The 24,520-nt window shown below is 43.7% G+C and overlaps 1 long non-coding RNA gene across 1 annotated transcript in view; it reads left to right on the top strand.

Annotated features, from left to right (window-relative positions):
• The first annotated feature begins 1,217 nt into the window (after positions 1–1,217).
• The window catches only part of LOC144753458 (uncharacterized), an 85,727-nt gene continuing 62,424 nt past the window's right edge, over positions 1,218–24,520 (top strand). The window contains exon 1 of the long non-coding RNA XR_013594367.1: positions 1,218–1,409. This is a non-coding gene — a long non-coding RNA (uncharacterized LOC144753458). The remainder of the gene's footprint in view (positions 1,410–24,520) is intronic.

Raw genomic sequence — 24,520 nt, 5'->3', positions numbered from 1 at the left:
GTACCAAGCACATGAGTCAACCATCACCGAAACAGATTTACTATCAATTTTCACCATGCATCTGGGAAAGCCTTTGCAACTGATGTCACCCACACATAGTAAAGAGTTGAAATAGGAAGACAGTTCTTCTTCATCATAAGTAATGTAATTGATTTCTATGACATGATTTCCAAACTTTCCCAAAGTGACCTCTTTTCTTCTATTTCACACGCACTACGCACTTTGTCCCAAGCAGGACACCGTTTAACACTTCCTACATAGTTCGGACAGCCACACCTGTAACAAATTATTGCATTCCTTGTACTTTGACACTTTGACTTCTAATCTCACAAACACATTTTGTGGATTGTTCAATCCCTTAGCTATATCAAGTACCACACTTAAAGAGGATTCTGTACCCAACCATAGTCCTTCCTGAATATTTTTACTCTTAGTCTTCATCATTATTTGGTCACGTAAGACTTGTTTGTAAGTTATAGTTTCAAACGCACAAGACCCAGCCAAGGTACATAACACAGAAACAATTTTCAAAACAAGAACTCCATTGTCTGATAGCTTGATCATATACATTCATATCGCCCGCATTCTCTAGTGGCGGGAGATTATTGAACTCTTTCAAATATGCACCACTCAGACAATGCTTTAGCAATGCAAGTTTCCTTTTGGCAGAACATTCTTCTTGCTCTAAAACTTTTACATACACCAAAAACATGGAGTAACATAGTTCCCATTCCATATTTGGTTCTTCTGCTGCTTGTAGAAAATGATGTGGTGCTGTAATGTTAGCCATAATTGCAACAACAACATAACTAGTTACCCCCCCCAAAAAACTAAAATAAATAACAAAATAAAGGAAAGAACACCGGAAGATAAAGTTACCAAGACACGCCTGTCACCGAAATTACAGGCCAGCAGGATAAAATGTAGTCAAAAGAGACTGCTGTGCCTGTCACTGATAGATGCAGGCAAATGTAGTAAACATGCTTGAGAAATTCCAACTGGTGTGCCTGTCACCGATAGATGCAGACAAAGTGTTATATTTGCACTAGACAAATTAAATTTGGCTTAGCTGCAGCCTATAGCAATATGGCCGCCAAAACGTGAAATGCCATCTTTACCACTGGAAAATCCAAGGTAGAATCAACCCAATTCAAGATGTCCGCCAAAGACGTGCTTGACGTGCCGACGTCACAACACAAAACTCGCACAGACTGACGATGAGCAGCACACATGGAAATCCCTCAACTGCTGCTAATGTGTCAAAACAGGCAAAAATCGGTGGCAAAGGACTCACGGCACTCCTAGGTCTGCAGATCACACTATCAACATCGTCTCCTACAGCGGAATCCAAACAGCGTTGATACTTCAAGGAGATCCTTTTGCCAAAATTGTCGAAAATGAAATGAAAGGTGAGCGCTACCTCCTTCTCCCTCTCGTCGCCTAATTCATGTAGGAATGAGGAGCTGCAGACGTGTGGTAAGTAGACATAGGTTTATTCATTCAGAGGGAGGTAGCTTGATAACCACCACAGGAAAGCACACAGCCGACCCAACAGTCGCAAACCGAATCCACTCTGAGGAACACTATAGTTGGCATGAACATTTTTGCCAGGGCTGCTGTTGATACCCTGTCAACACAGTATTTATCAGGCATGACCATTACCACGCAGTAGGTACTGTTCATGTAACGTGATGCTATACAGCACAGGTAAGTATTTTGTTTTTAAATAACATAATTTCTATGTTATATTTTTTTAAAGTGGTAAAGGTGCGGGCAGAGGTAAAGGGAGGTAATGGTGATTTTAGAGTTAAATGGCAGATAGAGGTAAAAGGGGGTAAAGGTGATTATAGGGTTTAGGAATGGGCAGAGGTAAGGATAGTTAAGGGTCACTTTGCATTTTTTATGGTTTTGGGGTGGGTTGCGGAGGTAAGGGTACTGTTAAGGCTTAGGGACGGGTAGAAGAAAACGGAGGTAAGGCTAAATTTAGGGTTTAGGGATGGATAAAGGGTAGGCAAGAGTTATATAATATTTTTTTATTTCTTATATTTCTTTTTATTGAAACAAGCATCAGGTTCATATATACAATACAGAGGCCACCACAAATGAAGTAATCAATAACAACATATGGTAGATAAGAATTGCATTACTCTATGAAAAGGGAACATCACGGGGAAGGGGGATCATACGGTTCAAGGCATTCAGGTGGCAGACAGATTTCACCCTGATAGCTATTCCAAGGGCTCCAGATACGTACCCACTTTTTGGGACAACCTCTAGCGATATATGCCATTTTCTCCCTGAACATACACCAATAAAGATCCCTTTCCCATGCCTCCAGCATTTGTGGTTTGGCTGCTCCCCACATTTTGAGCAATGTTTCTTTTCGCTATCATGAATCCTAGGGTGGCCCACTGCGTCTGGTGAGTGTTAAGATCCGTGGGTTCCCAAATGTTAAGGAGGCAGCGTCTCACCTCAAGTAAAAGACGGGTATGCACTACTGTGAACAGTGTTTTGTGTACTTTGAGCGAGAAATGACGGACAGACTGGCATTCCCAAATGATGTGTGGAAAAGGTTCCCAGCTGGCCGCACCTTCTCCTGGAATTTCCATTGTTAGTTACTCCCATATGGACTAAATGTGGCCCAGTGATGTATACTCGGTGAAAGATTTTAAGTTGTTCCAGTCTAAGGCGCGCCAGTATGGCGACTACTCTAGGGGACGACACTGCTACCTGCCAGTCTTCCTCATCGATCTCAATCCCATCACCCAACCACTTCTTCCTTAACAATTGAAGGGGATCGGTCATATTGTTTATTAGTATTTTGTATATTAGGGAAATCGTCTTCTCAGGAAATTGCCCATCCATGATTCTGTCCTCTAAGGGTGAAGCCTCAGGAGGGGTCGTGCCTGCTGGAAGGAGCGTTCGGAGTGAGTGTAGGATTTGGGCATAATGGAAATATTCTGTATCTGCCAAATCATATTCAATTTGGATTGTGTTGAAGGATTTAACTCCCCCTGGCCCACAGAGGTCTTTGATTTGTGAGATGCCAATGAAGTCCCATCTGTCAAAGTCTTTTGTTCTCCATAGACTGCCCTTGCTTCAGAGTCCCAAAGGGGGGTAGCCAACATTAGTTTACGTCCCCACCCAAGAGAGTTGGTTGCATCATGCCAGATCCGAATCAAGTGTCTGGTAGGGCCCGTCAAAATATATCTGTTGGGCAGCGAATGAAGCACCCTGTTATAGTTCCCTCCAGGGAGGAGCCATTTGTCCATGGCGTAGACTGGGGTGTTGCCTCGTCTGTAGGTGCCATGGTTTATCGCAGCTAAGTGTGCAGCCCAGTAATATTTTTTGATATACAGAAGGCTTATGCCTCCATCGTACCAAGTTAGGGTCAATTTACTTAAGGTGATACGTGGTTTACCGTCCCAGAGTAGCTGTCTTTGAAGGGCCTATATTTCTATAAAATAGTGCAAGGGTACTGGGTTAAAAGTGTTTTGCAGGCATAAAGAAAGCGGGGCAAAGACATAATTTTAAACAATGCAGCTCTACCTAGTAGGGAGAGGGGAAGCGATTTCCATCGGTTGATGTCTATTTTAAGTCTGTTCAGGGGTGGGAGGAGATTTTGGGCATAGTGGACCGAGGAGTCCTGAGAAATAAAGATGCTAAGGAATGTGAATCCCGTCGTGTTGACCTGGATTGGATAGTTTCTGGGGGGGCATAGGGTGATCTCCCTTGAGGGTGAAGACCAAGGATTTACTCCACTTACCTGCAAATCCGGAGAATCTACCAAACACTGCCAGGATATCTAGAACCACTATCAGAGATTTTGACGGAGAGGCCAAATAAAGTAAAATGTCATCCGCGTAAAGCGAAATACAGTCTTCCCATCCGGGGGGCCATTTCAGCCCTCGTAACATTTGGTCCTGTCGAATCCAAGCCGCCAGCGGCTCTAGAGCGAGGGCAAACAGGTGAAAGGGGGCAGCCCTGGCGGGTTCCACGGCTGTGTGGGAACGCACTGACAGATTATTGTTGACTACAACCTGCGCCAGGGGTTCACGATATAGAAGACGTATCCACTGAATATATTTTGGTCTGAATCCCAGTTTTGCCAGCACAGCCCAGAGATACAGCCATTCCACTGTGTTGAAAGCCATGGTTGCTTCAAGTGACACAACCACAGCTGATTCTTGAATGGTTGAGGCCCTGCCCAACACACCGTGGACCCTACCCAAGTCAGGGCCGTATTTCTGCATGGCATCAAGCCCGATTGATCCGGATGCACCAGGGTATTTATCACCTTAAGTAGTCGGGTGGCCAGTAGTTTGGCCAGGATTTTGCGTTTGGCGTTAAGGAGGGAGATTGGTCTGTAGGAAGAACCCTCAGTACGAGGTTTCCCCTCTTTGCGTATAGTGACTATAGTTGCAATTCTTTGGTACCTTGGCAAGACTCCGCATTATAATGATTCTTCAAACATCGATTTCAGGTGCGAAGCAAGTGTATCTGGCTTCAGTTTGTATAGCTCAATGGGGATGCCATTTGGTCCAAGAACTTTGCCCGTCTGCAGAGCACGTATTGCTTGTGCAATCTCGCCTGTGGTCAGATTGCTGTCCATAAAATCGCGGTCTGCTACGGGGAGACAAGGGAGCCTGATGTCACCTAAGAGGTCTTGAAATTCTTCTTCAGTATTGTCACGATCAAACAGGGTAGAAGGATCAAATAGGTGCGAATGGCGGAATGGAAGTTGTGCACTACATCTCCCATAACACTTAGGGAGATGTTAGTCCTGTCTGTAGGTCTGTTCTTTTTCTTTACATAATCCTTTCAGCCCGGAAGTCGGTGCTTGTCACCTGAAGCTGATGCTGTTGTTTTTGCAAGAACCTCGAGCCGATCTGTATCCTGTTATAGACTCTCTGGAGAAATTGGAGCCTTTGTGTTCTCCGAAGAGCTATATGTTTGCCACTGACAACTTGCCTCGCATGGAGAGCGCGAGCTTTCGAAATATTCAATCGTCTTTAGAAATCATGGCATTATTTGTAGCCGTGTAAGGAAGTCCACCGACGAAGACACTTACTGGAAAAGATTGACGAGCCGAACGGGAGACGCGACTCCCTCTTACGTGCCCGTGAGCGCTGGCGGAACCATTTGGCATTGCGAAGGTTCCGGTATGGATGTTTTCTTTCTTCGCGCAGAGGCGCTGATGTGCGATTACAATTCCAGAAGCTTTTCAAGTAAGGGGTCATTATTTGAAAGCGTTTTCAACATTGTTTTGGTTTGATCATTTATTCAGTGCTAATGCACCTGAGGGAATTCGGCGAGCAGCTTAAATAGAAGTACACGCATAAGATATCTTATGAACCCAAAGCCCTAAGAGCTGTTGACTGGCTCGGATTAGGCATTTACTTTGACAATTTATTGGGATTGAGTACAGAAGGTCGCTTACTTTTCCTAAAGGCTTCAGGACATTACCAGTGGACTAACTGGTATCAGATAAGTTTGTTATTATCTGGTTGCTGATTACGTTTCAAGTTCTTTGAGAAGATATATTTCTTCCTGCCTACCTTTGTTTTTTCTTTCTTTATTTTTTCCTTTTTGAGACTTTTTATGCAAGGTGAATGCAGCAGTTGTTAAGTGTAAGTGACTTACAAACACATATTACTTTGATAGAAACTGCTGGCATTGAGTGCATAATTAAGTGTGATATGTTTTATCATTTATTTAGGAGACACTGAGTGAAAACAGGAGACAGAGAGGTCAACACTACTCCTCATCAGTGTACATCTACCACGTTTGACTGTTGCAACTTTATTGTTTCTTTTGTCCCTTTGTCCCCTTCCCTAAGTGTGGTTTATCTGCTGAGTGTTCCAGTACTCACAGGTGACTCCATATAGGGGAAGAGGAAAACTAGCATCACATCGCTCCAGCTGTAACCGGCTTATCAGGTTAGTGTTAACCTATACTCTGACAAGTATGTGGAGTCATGGTTGTATATATTCGTTGGAAATTGGTGGCAAATTTATCTACTATGTCTTGGGGTTCAGTTAGGGAAAGGCCCTGCTCGTCTTTAAGGTCGGGGACTAGTCTACTCACCCAGTCCTTCTTATCTAACCAGGCTATCAATTTCCCTGCTTTGTCGCCAAGCTCGTATATCTTACCCTGACGTTCTCTGGTCAGGACCTTGGCTTTGTCCGTAACCAAGGCTTTATAGTCAGGTTGCTTCAGGCTCAGGAGGTGTAGTTTCTCCGGTTTCACACCAGTTTCCAGATCAGTTTCAAGCCGATAAATGTCGGCCTCCATGTCCAGGATTTCTCTTTGTTTTTCTTTCTTTGCCACACAGATCAGGGATACAGCCTGACCCCTTATCACGGTCTTGAAAGCCTCCCATATAGACTGGGATGAGGATACCAACCCAACATTTTCAATAAAATAGTGCTCTATGGCCTTTTGAAGATTGGAGCGAAGTTTCGGATTCTTGAGATACCAGGGGTTTATCGGGGCCAACCTACCCACTGTGGCTTGAATGAATACTATGCGTGTCCACACCAAAGAGTGATCGGAGATTCCCCTAGCTAAATGTCTGATTTCTTGTACGTGAGCAATTTGTGCTTCTGGAAGCAGGCAATAGTTCAACTGGGATAAACTATTATGGGTGTCCGAATGGAAGGTATACTGTATCTGATCTGGGTGATGGACCCTCCAAGCATCTACTACCCCATAGTGTCAAGGAATTCAGGCAGCCAGCTGACTGAAGGAATAATCTCCCTGGGCGGGTGGCAGTCTAGAGTGCCGGAGACCACTGGGTTAAAATCGCCACCTAGAACCAGTAGTCCATCCAGCTCCGTGAGAAGGAAGCAACCCAGATCTATGAGGGTGGAGCCCTGTAAACCCGGGGGGACATACACTGAGATACACTTGACCGCTTTGCCCTCCCAAGGGCCAGTTATCCCCATATACATGCCTCTTTCATCCGTCCAGACAGAGCCAACCTCGAGCAGGAGTGAGTTTTTGATCATAACACCGATACCCCTAGAGCCTGACGTAAACCCTGAGTGTGCAACCATTTTGTATCCTCCCCTATGCATAGCCCTACAAAGGTTACCCACTAGATGCGGCTCTTGTAGGAGCACTACGTCTGGGGCCTGTCTTTTGATATATTGTAAAACCATGCAGCCTTTGATTTTATCCCCCAGGCCATTGACATTCCAGCTTAAAATCTTAACATTCCTATCCCCCATGCCGCACGCGGCTCAGATGTCCATTTACTAGCACCTCTGTAGTAGTAATGAAGTGACTTAGTGCGCAAACCGAATTGGTGCCTAAGAACAACCCTTCAACCAAACTACCCCCTCCCCTTGCCTAATTAACCCCCACACCAATGCCCTGAACTCTGGGCTCAACACTGCCCATAGGAAACTTGCAGAGTGCCTGTCGCCCTAAAGAAGAACTATTAGTAGAATAAGTAATAATGTGGCAATCCGTACTCCCATCCCCCCAATGTAGTTTAGAGGCATAACCCTGTGTAAGTCACACCCATATAGCTGAAAGTCCATCTTGAGTTAAGGAGATATTCCACCGGAACCAGACCACTCCACAGCCCATTACCTGCCCAAATCAATACGATGGATAGTCACTGTAAGGAACAAGCCATGTCCAGGGCTGCCTTGTCAGCCGTGGGCCTAAATGGGAGCCTCACTCCTGACCTCTCGGTCTTGTGGGGCTCGTTCCGATTGATGCTCAAGCCAGTCTGCTGCCTCTTCCGGTTGCTGGAAAAACCATATTCTCCCATCAGATTCCATTTGGAGACGCACTGGGAACAACATAGAGCATTTTAGGCCCTTATCGTAAGTTTCTGCTTCACCGCCACGAAGGACCGTCTTTGACGCTGGACACATTTTGAGAAATCGGGGAAGAAGGAGATGTCCGCATTCTCAAAGCGGAGTGCAGCTCCCACCCTGGCGTTCTGGAGGAATATCTCCCTGCCTTGAAAGTTGAGCACCCTCGCCAGCATGGGATATGTGGGGACTCCCGTTTTGGGACGGCCTCTTGGAACCCTGTGCGCCCTTTCAATAAAAAAAAAACTTACTGAGGCCCTTAGGTTTCAGGTGTTGTAGCACAAGGTCTTCCACAAAGAGGTCCGGTTCCTTGTCTTTCTGCTTTCTCTGGCACACCCAAAATGCATAGGTTATTGCACCCTAGGCGCCCTTCATAGTAATCTAGTTTGAGGTCCGTGGTTCTACTGAAGTGTTGGATGTCTTTGAGTTGACCCTGGAGCTGGGTGACGTCATCTACCAGACTGGTAGTGGTAAGTTCCACCTGCTTGTCTTTTCCTTACAATTTGGTGAGGTCAGCATGAATTAGATTGACTTCAATGGAGATGGTATCCATTTTGTGCTCAAGCGAGGTTTGACCAGTGGTGATTGCTTTTATCACATCCTTCAAGGATAATTCCAGATTGTCTCCTCCCTGTTCGCCTGTAGGGATGCCCTCAGATTGTCAATGTGAAAGCATGTCTTTAGGGAGGGTGTAGCGGTCTAGTTTGTTGGTTTGTACCACCCTTTGTCCCTTTGTACCAGACGCCCTACTCTTTTCTGTTGCCATTTGAGCGCTATGATGAGAGTTCCTTAGTATATAGTTCCCTGTGTTGGAGGTGTACAAGACAAGAGTCGTGACCAAAGAAGCAAGGTACCACCCGGCTCTCCCCAGCTGAATCAAAGCGGCAACACAATATATACCAGCAATGCCGGCATAGATCCCCTCTGTACAACTCAGTGTGTTGAAGGTGGCAAAATGGATAAACATGAACTGCTTGTCGAGCTCCTTTATGCCATACCACCCTTCTCCAACTTTAACCTGACATCTCAGAAGGCTGTTGTAGGCTCAAGGACAAAGAGCAGGATACCCCCCTATTAGCAGGCTCCAGGAGCGATGATGGAGTTAAATGTCTGCTCCCTCACCTCCTACTTGCAGGAGTTGCGTGGGTACGTCCTCTAATCTCCGCTCGAGTGCGGCGAGGGTTTTAGCACTCCCCTCGTGGGTCCGCTGGCTCGAAGCGCATTACCCCGGAGTCAGCCGATGGCAGCAGAGCCTGTGTCCCACCGCTGCAGTCTGGTCCGTGCCCCCGCTCCAGTGCCGAGCACCAAGGCAGCGTTAACGGGAGAGCGGCAGGGCCAGTGAGGCAGTGGGTGCTTCAGTGGGGCTGTGCAAGTCAGGCATCCGTCAACAACTGAGGGGCGCCCATTAAGATTTCTGGTGGCGTCTCCGTGCCGCACTTGAGCTTTACCCCCAAATTGAGGCCACAGCTTCTCAGCACGAGTAGGCCCACCGCCTCCAAGGTCGATTACACAGGCTGGGATAGGCCGCAGTGATGGAAGACAGCCGCAGAGCCTCCGCTGGTGTTTTGGTGCTGCCACTCACCACGGGGGCTCAGGATCTGTGTTCAGGATGGCTGGGGGAGGATAAGGGCTCACGGAGCAACTAGCTCAGGTGGCCATTTCGTTCCAGGTCATGGTCAGGCCCCTAATATTAGGGTTTAGTGGTGGTTGGAGGTAAAGTTAAGTTAGTAGAATTTTTGGGTTTACTGGTGGATAGTGTAGTGTAGTTCCTATCTTCCCAATAGGCTCTGCGCATTGGAATAATACCTACAATAGTAAAGGCCTAGACCAGACGTTAACTAGGTCTACTACTGTCGATACTAGACTTAAGTTTTGGGTTTGCCAGCGTAGCTCAGAGTTCGCTAGAAACTTTCTCGAATGTTCAGGAAAGAATTAACTCCCCTGATTAGACAAGAAGGGATTTAGTTTCTGACAACCATAGAACATGACAACTTTGCTCTCCCCTAATCAAGAGTGTATCTCCAGAGTCGTGTGAGCACAAGGCAATTATTTTACTCAGTCAGTACGTGCATTCTTAGTCTCATCAGATTGTAGAGAAAAGGAAGAGACGGGCGTGTTCAATAAAAGGTGTTATTTATTGATCAGTCTCTTTTCTCGTACAAGAGAAATGGATCGATATTATTGCAATACTTATAGTTAAGTAAAGTGCATACATTAAAAGCAATAGTATAAAATAATACTGTAAAAACATTGATATGGTTTCTGAGCCATATGATGTTTAAAATGATTAAAATATATTTACATACACATATACATTTGACTAAACGTACTCAACTGGTGTTTCTAAATACGCCTACCCCGTGTACCTGACCTAAGTCTAATGCGTGGGCGGGAATAGAAAGTTACAGTTTAAGTTAAGTTTGTTTTTGCCAAGTGAATAACTAAAGAATTCTCTGTGAGGGGTTATTCAGTTCTGTACCTGGAAGTTAGGATGAATGAGGAATGGTATCTCTTTCTCTGGTCTCGATATTCCAGGCTGCCTGCGAGGGCTGCCCGAAAGCGCCGGTGCTGGGTCTCTCGGCAGGAGATAGCAGCGCGTCTCTCAGCGCGTCAGGAAGGCGGGGCTGCTGCCAGCGGGGTCTGCTCTGCTCTCGGCTTCGGCAAGTGTGGCTGCTCCGTCTTGTCACCACGCGTGTGTTTGCATAGGGCAAGATCGGCAATATTTATACCTTAAAGGTGCCGAGATTGACGTAAGGATGGACATAGATACGTCAATAAAGATGTCATACGACTTGCTCGTTAGCACATTCTTTACTAAAGTTCTCTGTGAAATCAAAACAATGGCCGCACGGATTTTCCAGGTTGTCATAGGTTTGATTTGTTATGAGAACGTCGTATGCCTTATCAGGGGCTGGAGGAATGTCGCTTGTCTAATTAGATCTCAAGCGTTATGACCTAATCAGATAACACGTTCCTGTGCCGTAGTGTGACTGCGTCAGATAACGGTATCTGCATCATGGGGGCTTATCTTGCCTCATGGGCTGACTGTTAGTTAACTTGATAGTTAGTTTAACCAGAATAGGGTCAGGAATAGGGGGATCGATTCAGAACCTATAGGAATACATGACACCCACTCCACGCTAACTATCGTCATATTTACTAATCTATGCATAGTATAACATAGTACAACATACTATAGAGTATAGTGTATACCTTACCACCCCAAAATACATAAATGCATTTTGAAATTTTCAAATATACTGAAAAATTGCAGTCATATATATTGTATGCACTTAAGCTATGAATTAAATGCTAAAGTAAACACGCATTTGTATACATTATTGCTTATTTGGTATATGAGAAATACACATGAAATGGCTCTTAATATGGCTATACAGAAAGAAAGTTCGAGACCATTTCATCACATAATAAAATGTTTGTGAACATACCAGCGGGCAACTAATATTTTTAAAGTATCTAAAAATAGAAATCTTAGTTCTCTAGGAATAGTTTCTTACTTTAAGCAGAAGATAAGTGTCCCGAAAATTTTGTAAAAAATAATTTGGGGCTGCTAAAAAATTGCTGTCCGTGAACTGGTGGGAAAAACTGTTCATGTGACTTTATTTTTAAAGTTGAAGGCCGAATTCAGGGAACGCCGTGTGCGAGCTTGCTCAAAAGTCTCTATTTCTGTTCTGGAGAGAACATCATATCATTAAGGCTTTCGAAAAAACTGTCAACAGCTTCATGGGAAAGTTCCACTAAGTCGGAAATAGGTGTAACCATGCATTCATGCGCATGATTGTCTCCATTGACATTCTGATTCGCATTGCTGACAGAAGGTCGTACCTGTTCGATGCTGCTTTCATCTTGAACTTCACTACTCTTCAATCGTAGTGGTGAAGATTCCACGAATGCCGTCATCAGGATTGGCAGCCTTTGAGGGCAGCACAAAGCGTGAACCTTGGTAGGAACCAACAATGTATCTGCATCCACCGGCGCATCCGATTGTAGCGTCAGACAGGTGTCTAACACGCATTCTTCTCCGCATAGCAGACACCTCAATACAGGTAAAACACACCTTTGCCACATTGGTCGAAATGATAGAAACCAAGTCATGTTCAGGTCTCTAAGCCGGGAGAGTCCCAGGATTTTTGATATCCGGTCCCGGTATCCAATGGCTAGGATTGTATCTTCCATTGTCGCGAGAGTTTGGTCTGTGACATGGGTTGCCATAACGAAAAATAAGGACTAAGAATAGGATTCCTGCAATTAGTCCCAGGATCAGGGGAAGTCTGCCAAAAATCGAATGGACGAAATCTGGAAAAATACCCAGTATGGCTTTGAATGGTGTTAATGCCATCGAAAATACTGTCTTAAATACCTTTGAGACCCCTGTGGTATCAGAAATATTTAAGATTTCGCTCAGGATTTCCGCGAAATGTACGGGGGAATTAGTTGATAATAATGTATGTATCTCTGCAGTCGTCCTTGCGACTTGTAGATCATACATTTCTTTTGATGACGTGAGCCTTGTAGGCGTCTGAAGAAGCACTGTTTTCATTCTGCTTAAAGTATCTATTCGAATAGAAGTAATTTTCAAATCGGGCCATGCCCTTGCCTCCCTGTCTGGGAAGGAGCTGGGGAACAAAGAACGTCCACAGCACTTGACCTTCGCAGTCGTAGTGACTAGATAAGGAGTCCCGGGCATAAGACTACAACATCTGCGGTCTACAATAAGAATGTAACTCCCATTATAGAGTCTTTGAAAGAATGGTTCTATTTCTGTTGCAGGTGCGCCTTGCTGGTGACATGAAAGGTTGTATGAATTCCCTTCACAGGCTCCATGCAAACTAATTCCGTTACACAGAAGCGTGCCACTTAGTGACATAGCACAATTGTTGCCACTAAGAAACACTTTCTGTCCTTTATTACTGACACATGCATGTGAATAGGGCAGGTTCCAAGTTGTTTTAAGGTACCCCTTTCCCAATTTCTCGTACATGCCAGCCTGTATATATTTTTGGCAGTATTGAAACCTGAAGGTTGAGATTGGAATATTTATGATTCCGTGGATTATCCATTCACTGACAGGTCGTTCTGACATTGTCATTGGTAATCTTTCTAGTTTTTCAATGCTCAAGATTGTATAATCAGCACCCTTTTGCGCCATACCGATTTGTCTATCAGTAAGGTTAAAGATTTGGAATAGTGACGTTGTGTTGATTAAACGCCAAGGCACATAGCCTGAACGCAGATTTTGTAACATCCAGCCAAGCTGTACAATAGAACGCAATTGTGACTGACCATGTTGTAATAACAGTAAGTCTTGCGATAATATATCGATTGCTGACGACACAATGCTGTCCAATGAAAAAATTCTGGAGGACAGAGTCATTAACCCATTGTCCACTACAGAAAGTGATTTTTCCAAATTAATACGGTCAATTTCCCGTATTCTTTCTGCTGTTTCAATTTGAGTAACCTTCCAGGCCTCATTGTATGCTGCATATACAGAGGCTGCTATGAAACGCTTTTGACGCTGTTTGCGTGGTCCCATTATGAAATCACGCAAGTCAGCACCATCAGTAAGTAAAGTTAGGTGTTGCTTAATTTCAGGCAGTGTGGAAGTTTGTAGCCATTGAAGGCATAATTTGCCCACACTGTAGGTTGTTATTATCCCTGGGTGATGTCTTTGGGGATATCTAGGGTCTGGCCTGGTCAATTTGAACCCCTGTGTTTTATTCAGGAATCTGTCTTGACAGTTATTTGTATCTGTGGGCCAGATTAACCATTGTTTCCAACCAGGATGTGTTCTGTTTTGGTTTAATATATGGTTTACGTCTATCTCCTCATCTGTATCAGAGCTATTGTTAAACATTATTGGCTTTGGAATAGACGGTTTATTTAAATCTTTGATTTTGGCTAGGCCAAGACAGGTGGTTTGTTGAACAGTGTCATTTAAAAATATCATTTGTTCTGGGATCATGCAGGCTCTAAACAAAGCTTCTATACCCTGTACTTGCCAATCTTTTGTACCCCAAACACTTTTCAAATCAACATTTTTGTCCCAATAATCAAATCCAAAAGTGTTCATTTTTTCAAAAAATGAGTCTGAATATATAAATTTTGTGTTGGTTATCATGGTTTTGGTTCCTGTCTTGTTTGACAATTTAAAATAAAATGTTTCAGCATTACTTGTGTTAAAACCTGAAAAATATGAATATTTGTCGTAAACGGTTCTGGAGCTCCCTTTTGGAGGTGTTGCACAATGTTCCCATTGATTATAATTTAAAACATTTCTAGGTAGTGCAGATCTATGTAAAAAGTGATTACCATAGTGGTTATAGCAATACATGCTGTCATAATTTGTAGAACCTTGCAAATAATCATGTTTGGTAAATTTAGCAGACATTACTAAATCAGACATCATATTATTAATGCTTTCGAAGTCCCAATCATCAGCAAATGAGTTCGGTTTTGCAAAGTCACTCAAGGAGATCTTAATTTGGTGTGGATATTTCAGGATCTCGACCGGACCATAAATTTCATAGTCAGTGTTGTCCCAGGCTACCCCACCAGGTATCGGATTGGCTGTGAAGTTGGCTGAAGAAAGTTCTGAAGAAAGTTCTCTTCTCTCGACGTGTGAAGATGTGTGTGGTTTGAGGATCAAGTTGATGTTCTGACTTGCTGTGTCCATTTTAGCATATTTTCCCTCAATGAAGCGTCCCAAAGTTAATACCATGATGAGCCAAAGTATGAGGATAAATGCACCAAAACCCACCCAAAATTCAATCCATGGAGAAATCAGATATGTTTCTTTCAGTTGGTTCAAAAGTTCCTTAGCTTTGTCTTTAAAGGATTTTGATGATGGCTGTGTCTTTGATTCACTGAGGCTTTCAGAGGAATCATCGAAGTTTATGAAGTAGCCGGATGCAGTTCTGTCAATTGTTCCATTTGGTTCAGGATTTTTGTTTCTTGCATTTTCACTTGGTACTTCATTGTAGATTGGTGTGTCTCTGCTAAATGTTTTTATTTGGGTTTTCAGAGGTCTTAGTTCTATTGCATTGTTGCATAGTCCTTGTTGTTCTTCTGTAGGCGTTTCGAATGTGATGAGCCTCTTCGTTAGGACCTCTGTACTGGTAGCAAACCTTGGTGTTCTGCTACTTATTGGGAGTCCACTTGGCCTACTGTTTGTTATCGGCCACATGTTGTGGTTTTACCAGGTCGATGGATACAACTCGGTTCTCCTTTTTACCAGCAAGTGGCGGTAGTACAACTGATCTTGTCCCGTTGACAGACAAGACAGGAACTGCTTTTCTGTAAGAAGGCCCAAATTCCTTCTTTACCGCGATCTTCTCCCTGACTAGATCCCCGACTTTTGGAATCCAGACAGGTCTTGCTGGGACAGGTGGTGATTCTTCAGTGGTTGTTGGCTGTTGTTTCAACTGTATGTTGCTCAGGTCTTTTCTTGTTTTGTTTAAGTCCTGCAAAATAGCCAAACGGTCTTTGACATCAAAGCTTTTTACTTTAACCGCTGAAGTCTGACTGTCGAGGTCAGAGATAATCATTCTAGTTCCAAATAATAATTCGTACGGACTGAATCCCTTCAGAGAATTTCTTGGCAAGTTATTTAGACTACGTTGGACACTTATTAAATGTTTGACCCACCCAGCTCCCGAACCTAATATCCTTTCCATTATAGATTGCTTTCTGCCTTGGTTTTTTTCTTTACACCATCCCGTACCCTCAGGAAGGAAGTGAGAAGATTCCCGCTGGGCTGTGCTCATTTGGCCATGTTTCCCCCCAGGCTGGTGTGCCTGAGTGAAAACAATGGTCGAACGTAGCATGCTCTTAGCGTATATGCCATTTAGACTCGCAAATCTTTGTATAACAGTCCGGACGTCAGCCGAGTGCTGAGGATCTACATTATAAGTGGAAACTAGCCTGTATATGTTAATCGCAAGCCCTGCTTTTTACTGGTGATATTATCTGCCTTGATACGACGAGGTATTGAACTGTTTCTCTCCCCACTGCGATCTCTGTTGCAGTTTGGGCAGTTTTTTACAAACATGGTGTGATGCAGGCTCATGCCTGGCCACCAGTACCGTGATTGTAATTCTTCCAGAGAATCTTTCAGTTTATGGTGTCTGAGACCCTCGCCCATGTGTGCGTCTGCGATTAACAAGTTTCTCCTGTCCATGTTTGGAATCACTCTATCCCCCACTCCAGGGATTCGAGCAAAAGGGACGGAGTTTGCATCGATTATGTATGTATAATTGAGTGGATAGTTGATCGGTAACGCTGAGCAGTCGCCTTTTGATGACGTCTTCACCGCCAGCACTATTTCACCGTCAATGTATTTTAATGTACGCTTTTTTCGAACTACGGGAGCCGATTTAGTGGCTGCCGCTGCGGCTGTTTCAGCCAATGAATTCCCTACAACGTGAACGCCATCACACTGATGACTCAGTGAGTGAGTCACGTGAGTCTTTGGTAGTTCTTTTTGTAAAAGAGCTATTTGTTCCCAGAGCAGTTTCTGCTTAATTGGTGCATCTGTGTTATCTTTGTAACCGTTTTGAATCCATGTCTGCAAATCCTTGTTGTATGATTTGACGCAGTAATATGAATCTGACACTATAAGTGTCGGGAATTCGCGATCCGCATTATCTAGCGCCATTTTCAATGCTATTATTTCAGTTTGTTTTTCTGAATTAGTTTCTACTGAGTGTGATTTTGTTAATAGAGGTCTTAGTTTACCTCCGCGCCACACTTCTTTTGTAATCTCACATGTGGGGTTGTATGCTTGTTCTCCCCAAACGGAGGGTTGAGCATGTCCGTCTGTATAGATTACACAGGCGTAATGTCGTAGAGGCAGAATGTCGATTGGCAGAGGGTATGTTTTTTCATATTCTAGATTTTCCATTTCTTCTAGTTCTGGATCAAAGAAGTAGTATACTTTGTCCGTCGTGGTTGAATTTACCCATTGTAACCATTCTGGGTCCAATGTTGTTGTTGGTAAATTACACGGTGTTGTTAATGCCTCAAAGGCTGATTCAGCTGTTCTGACTGTGATCTGTCTACCGTCAGCTATGTCTTTTTCTCTAGCTATTGCGGTTTGAACTGCATGAACACTTTTTTCTTTGTTGCTGAATCTCTGTTCAGCTTTTGTGTACAAGTGTGATTTGAATGCAATTGGTACCTTTTCTCCCTCATTAGAGGTTAGGTATGTGAATCCGCATCTCCCTGGGATGACTCGAATCACAAGATTGCGTGTGTTATCACGTGTTTCTAATTTTGTTTTAATTAGCATGTCTGTTTGTAAGGATCTCAAAATTTCTGTGTGTGTTTGAGTCCAACTGGATCTTTTAAAGTCTGGTTTAATTAGATCATAAAGGGGTTTGACCCTTTCTGCGTAATTTGCAATGTATGTTCTTCCGAAATTTAGGAAGCCTAGAATCGACTGTAAGTTTTTTAGTGTTCTAGGTGCTTGGAGTACGGCACATTTCTCTAGGAAATTGTCAGCCAGGCTTTTGCCTTCACTTGATAACTCATATCCTAAGAATAGGACCGTCAGATGGGCAATTCTGGATTTTTTAAAGTTGAATTTGTAACCCTCTGCAGCGAACCCAAGTATTATGGTGTTCACTCTTTTCAAGTGAGTATCCAAGTCATCATCTGTTAAGTAAATGTCATCGACATAAGATAATGCTTCATCATCATATAGTTGTAGTAATTCTGTTACTCTCGCTGAGAATACCCCCGGGCTGTTCTTGTACCCCTGGGCTAACCAACAGAATTGTTTTTGAGTGCCATTAACTGAGAATGCAGTTAAATATCTGCTTTCTGGTGCTATATTTTGACAAAAGAATCCATTGGAGATGTCCAAGGTTGTTTTGTATTTTTTGCGCACTATGTTATTCATTAGTGCAGCACTGTGTGAGTTTTGCACTGCAAAAGTTTTGCAACATGTGTTAAGGTGTCGGTAATCCAAAACTAGACGATATGAATTGTCTGGTTTGGAGACCGGAAACAAAGGATTGTTCATTTGTGAGGTGCAAGTTTCAATCACCCCCTGGTATTCTAGCTGATCTAGTATTTCATTTACCTGTTTTTTAGCTTCTTGCTTAATTGGGTACTGCCTTTGTGCAGTTGGTTGCGATTTTAACTGGATTTTGTGAGGAGGAGAATCCTCATCCCATCCTACATGATTTTTATATAAAGCAGGTGCTAAGGCCACTGCCCACTTTCTAGCAAGTGTATATTTTTTATGAATCGGGATTTGATTCGAGAAGGCAGGCATAATTACTTCTTCGCCATGAGGGCACTCCCTGACAAACTCTGGTGGCCAGTCTTTTTCAGCTAGAAGGATATCATAGCCCTTGGAGAGGTTATCCCAAAATAGTCCCCTTATTTTCCTAGTCTTATCTCCCTCTATACGTAATGTTATCTCGTATATCTTGTGGGGTTTGCTAACTCTGGTGTCTGCAGTTTCCACTTGAAGATATTCATTCGTGTCCACTGTCTCCAGATGACTCATAAGGACTTTGCGAGCTATGCTCACCTCTGCTGCACTGTCTAGCATTGTCTGAGCCCACTCTCCGTTTTTCAGTTGTGTCCTCAGTATTCTCGGCATTGTTAACTACCTTGATACTGGCTACCTTCTTTTTTGGAAATTGTAATTTCTTTTTTAGCTGAGCAGGTTCCTTGTCTTTGGACTTGCCGTGCTCTTCTCTTTGTTCTGATCGTCCTCTTCTTTCCGATTTCTGCGAGGAATTCTGAAAAGATTGAGAGGGACGTGTATCAATGTCTTGATATCTATCAGGTTTTTTAATATTATCCCTATTTCTAAGGTTGTATCTATTCCCAGAGGGGTCACTCTGCGGTGACCTCTGTCTTCGGTTTGGAGATTTTTCTCTTCGCCTTGGAGACCTTCCTCTGGACTGGAATTTCTTTTCTTTAGGATTGGATTGTTTGTTTCCATCCCAGTTCTTTTTTGGTGAATTATTATTAAAAAATATTTTTTCTGGACTTTCAGTCAGTTGCGGTTTTACTGGTATTCCACCTAAACTATCTCTACCTAGTTCCTCATAGGATTTTTCTATGATTCTGGCAATTTCAGCTGGTTGGTCTGCTATATCTGTCTCTTTTAACCTCTGGCGGATCGCCACGTTTGCTGCTTCACCTTTTATGTTGGCTAATAATATAGCCGAGACCTGCTTGAAGTCTTTCAGTAATTTCATACCAAGAGTTAAAGCAGGTTCTGGACCGTATTCGTCCTGAATTTGTTTTAGCACATCTGGTATCACCGAAATGGATGGAACACCGTGCGTTTTTGTGTAGATGGAAGCAAAGACTGTACCCCAAGTGTCACAGTCCTCTATGTGTGGTGCGATTCCCATTGGGAGACATATAGTCAGAATCCTGTGTTTTTCTAGCGGGGTGGTGTCAGGAAACACCGCCTCTATTTGGGTGATTTTCTGTGCCAACCAGAACGGTATTTGTTCCCGTTTAGCCGGAACTTTACCTAGGCAGGATTGGATGTTCTGTGGTGTAATTTTATTTGTGTTCCCCTGGTGAGGGGTCAGCTGTGGAAGTTTAATAGCTGGCTGAATTGTTGAAGTCCGCATTACATACTGAACTAATTGTCTGTGAATTTTTAGTAATTGTTTTAGCTGTATTAACAGCTCTCCTGTAGACATCCCTTCGATGTCTGGGTGTGGTGTGTATCCGGCTAAGACCGGCCACGTTGCTCCTGGTCTACCTAAAGGACCGAGCCTTGTAATGTGATTGTTATGTTTTAGGGCGCCATCAAATAAGAGTAAATGCTCTTGGAATTTGAGTGGTACTTCCACCTCCTCGAAAGGAGTGTACTCATTAGGAGGTTCCTCTATTTTGTAATAGTGGAAGTACTTTGTTACAGCATTTGCTGCTGGAAAATGTATCCATGTATAGTATACCTCTGTCTGCCGATATTCGTGTGCCTCAATTACGAATATGACTGTGCCACCTCTAGGTGTCAGTCCATTTTCTATAAGTTTTAGAGTTATAGATCTCCTTTTGATGACCGGGATGAGTATTATATCCCCGTCTGCAGCCTGCATGGTAGCATCAGCTGCTGCGAGTTCAGTTGCTAATCTAACTGCCTCTCTTTCCTCATCACTTTCTGACATTTTACTGTTAGAAAGGTTATTCTTTTTGTTTGCAGATCAGGTTTCTTTATGGAAACAGAGATTAGATGCACAATATTTTGGAACTGTTTATCCTTCAACGTTGACTATACCAAGAACCATACATAGGAGTTCCCTCCTGCGAGGTTTTGGAGGATATAACCTTTCACCCACTCCAGACGTCTTTGGAGTATGTGGGAAAAGGGGTCTGAGTGAGAAAGCACGACTGAGTTACTCTAAATGTCTTACGTTAGTTTTATCGCCCTTTCCAAACACGTTGGGCGCCATGTAGTGTAGTTCCTATCTTCCCAATAGGCTCTGCGCATTGGAATAATACCTACAATAGTAAAGGCCTAGACCAGACGTTAACTAGGTCTACTACTGTCGATACTAGACTTAAGTTTTGGGTTTGCCAGCGTAGCTCAGAGTTCGCTAGAAACTTTCTCGAATGTTCAGGAAAGAATTAACTCCCCTGATTAGACAAGAAGGGATTTAGTTTCTGACAACCATAGAACATGACAACTTTGCTCTCCCCTAATCAAGAGTGTATCTCCAGAGTCGTGTGAGCACAAGGCAATTATTTTACTCAGTCAGTACGTGCATTCTTAGTCTCATCAGATTGTAGAGAAAAGGAAGAGACGGGCGTGTTCAATAAAAGGTGTTATTTATTGATCAGTCTCTTTTCTCGTACAAGAGAAATGGATCGATATTATTGCAATACTTATAGTTAAGTAAAGTGCATACATTAAAAGCAATAGTATAAAATAATACTGTAAAAACATTGATATGGTTTCTGAGCCATATGATGTTTAAAATGATTAAAATATATTTACATACACATATACATTTGACTAAACGTACTCAACTGGTGTTTCTAAATACGCCTACCCCGTGTACCTGACCTAAGTCTAATGCGTGGGTGGGAATAGAAAGTTACAGTTTAAGTTAAGTTTGTTTTTGCCAAGTGAATAACTAAAGAATTCTCTGTGAGGGGTTATTCAGTTCTGTACCTGGAAGTTAGGATGAATGAGGAATGGTATCTCTTTCTCTGGTCTCGATATTCCAGGCTGCCTGCGAGGGCTGCCCGAAAGCGCCGGTGCTCTCGGCAGGAGATAGCAGCGCGTCTCTCAGCGCGTCAGGAAGGCGGGGCTGCTGCCAGCGGGGTCTGCTCTGCTCTCGGCTTCAGCAAGTGTGGCTGCTCCGTCTTGTCACCACGCGTGTGTTTGCATAGGGCAAGATCGGCAATATTTATACCTTAAAGGTGCCGAGATTGACGTAAGGATGGACATAGATACGTCAATAAAGATGTCATACGACTTGCTCGTTAGCACATTCTTTACTAAAGTTCTCTGTGAAATCAAAACAATGGCCGCACGGATTTTCCAGGTTGTCATAGGTTTGATTTGTTATGAGAACGTCGTATGCCTTATCAGGGGCTGGAGGAATGTCGCTTGTCTAATTAGATCTCAAGCGTTATGACCTAATCAGATAACACGTTCCTGTGCCGTAGTGTGACTGCGTCAGATAACGGTATCTGCATCATGGGGGCTTATCTTGCCTCATGGGCTGACTGTTAGTTAACTTGATAGTTTGTTTAACCAGAATAGGGTCAGGAATAGGGGGATCGATTCAGAACCTATAGGAATACATGACAATAGAGTTAAGGGTGGTAAGGGTGATTTTAGGATTTAAGAATGGGTAGAGGTTGAGGGAGGTAAGTGTAATATTAGAGTATAGGGGGTGGGTCGAAGGAAGCAGTTGTCCTGGAACAATTTTCAGAAAGAGGGGCACTGCCATGAATGTTACATCACTAAAGTCATTGGGGTTGTGAAAAAACCAAGAGTTACAAAAGGAACAAATGTAGCAAATGAGCCACGTCCATTCAGCAGGAGAGTGATAAGGGTATCGTATGTTGGAGCACTATATTGCAAGTATTTTAATATAGAATGTCATGGAAGTTCACTGTCATTTACAGACAGCACATTTTCCATCAAAATGACCTGTACCTTTTAAAAAACATACTGTTTTTCTAATCAAAATTGTATTGTCCACAAACAACGTCTGGAAATCAGGTTTCAGCAACTAATTATCATTTGCTCATTGCAAATTGTCTTGATGATATATATCTTTGCTTCCTTCACACTTTAGAATTACAAAAAGAGTGCTATATTTGAGCTTTCTTAACTAATGGTTTAACAAAAATGTTTTAAACATTTTTTACATATATTTAAAGGTTATTGTGTTTGAAAAAAATGACATCATACACCCTTTCTTTTCAAACTGCTTGTACCCCACCAAGATTGCCACATAGTTCAGTTTAAAAAAAATCCTCCCACTTTGCCATCAGAAAATGAAAAGTAAACACCAGTCTCGATTTTAAATGAATGAGCAGCAATTTCTCAGGAGACAGAACCTGACTTTTGACCTCCGGCTTTGAACGCTCAACAAACGTAGCAAGATAAAGAAATTATTTCAAGACATCTTTATTGTCCCCAGCGTGCAACATTAAAGACCATTCACGAAGATGGAACACCGGAAGCCAATAATTACATTAGAGCACGCAGAGAGGGGTGTGGCAAAGCTGACATTAACTGCCTGCTGACACGGCCTCTGATGAGAAGCCCAAACGCTTCGAAACGCGTAAGGCCCAGGGCCGGACTGGGACGAAAACCGGCCCTGGCAAAGTGCTTGGCCAGCCCCCCCGGGGGGGGGGGGTGTTGCGGGGTGACTGAGCTCTGTGCCAGGGGCCGCTTCTCGGCCGATTTTGTTACAGGGCCGATTTTGCAAAAACGGCCCTGTAACAAAATCGGCCCCAGGGGCCCCAATCTGGCCCCCACCCGTGCGGCGCACCGGGGGATTGCCCGGTGCCCACAACAGCCAGTCCGGGCCTGGTAAGGCCAGGGACCAGATACGGGGAAGGGAAGTTGCATGTCTTTCTGAAATAAAGGTTTTAACCTACCTGTTGTGGAGTGCGGTCCTAACTCTGGGGAAACTGATGGTAAACATGTAAACGCGGCGCTTTCAGGCCGCGGGGAAAACGCACCACTTCCAAATCACGATGACCCCCAAAGTAAAAATTCACGTTTGAATGGGCGCAGCAGGTAAACAAATCAGGCATGCAGAGTCTTTTTCTGGAGCCCACTGGAGGGCTGAACATTGTTATCCCAAAGTGTGTGCAACAGACAAACCCACTGGAGGGTATGAATTGGGCTGAATTAACTACAAACCCCAGCGTGCAACATTAAAGACCATTCACGAAGATGGAACACCGGAAGCCATTAATTACATCAGAGCACGCAGAGAGGGGTGTGGTAAAGCTGAAATTAACTGCCTGCTGACACGGCCTCTGATGAGAAGCACAAACGCTTCGAAACGCGTAAGGCCAGGGACCAGATACGGGGAAGGGAAGCTGCATCTCTTTCTGAAATAAAGGTTGTAACCTACCTGTTTTGGAGTGCGGTCCTAACTCTGGGGAAACTGATGGTAAACATGTCGCACGTGGCGCTTCCAGGCCATGGGGACGACGCACCACTTCCAACTCACGATGACCCTGAAACTGATGGTAAACATGTAAACGCGGCGCTTTCAGGCCGCGGGGAAAACGCACCACTTCCAAATCACGATGACCCCCAAAGTGAAAATTCACGTTTGAATGGGCGCAGCAGGAGAACAAATCAGGCATGCAAAGTATTTTTCTGGAGCTCACTGGAGGGCTGAACATTGTTGTCCCAAAGTGTGTGCAACAGACAAGCCGACTGGAGGGTATGAATTGGGCTGAATTAACTACAATCCCCAGCGTGCAACATTAAAGACCATTCATGAAGATGGAACACCGGAAGCCATTAATTACATCAGAGCATGCAGAGAGGGGTGTGGTAAAGCTGAAATTAACTGCCTGCTGACACAACCTCTGGTGAGAAGCACAAACGCTTCGAAACTCGTAAGGCCAGGGACCAGATACGGGAAAGGGAAGCTGCATGTCTTTCTGAAATAAAGGTTGTAACCTACCTGTTGTGGAGTGCCATCCTAACTCTGGGGAAACTGATGGTAAACACATATATATATGTTTATATATATATATATATAACGTACGGCATGTTTTTTTTAGGTGCAGGACACATCTTGAAAAAGTTTCCAGGAAGAAACGAAACGCGTCGAAAAAGTCCTAATCCTGCTGTCCAAATAAAATAAACGGCTTGAAATTGAAAATGAAGTTCCGTGTGCGACTCATTTTCTCTTCGCATGGGGAGATAGTTTGGACATGTATATTGGCTTGGTTCTGCCGAAGAGTTAACGCACCACCAGAAGAGCGCCCATGCTCTCCAAACCCGAACCACAGTGTTGGAGTTGATAAGACGGATGGGGAGCAAGGTGCCGCCGAGGACTGGACCACGGTATTGGCCCCGAATCAGTTCCAAAAGTAAACTGACATGGGGGAACTTTTTGCCGAAAATATTGGAATTGTATGGACAATGTTCAACAGGATTTTAATCACCGCCCAACGGAGGGTTATAAACAAGCAAC

Source organism: Lissotriton helveticus, chromosome 5_1 (assembly GCF_964261635.1).
Source record: "Lissotriton helveticus chromosome 5_1, aLisHel1.1, whole genome shotgun sequence".
NCBI classification, from domain to species: Eukaryota; Metazoa; Chordata; class Amphibia; order Caudata; family Salamandridae; genus Lissotriton; species Lissotriton helveticus.
Note: the sequence above shows the minus strand (reverse complement) of the source record. Positions and strands in the feature narration are given on the sequence as shown.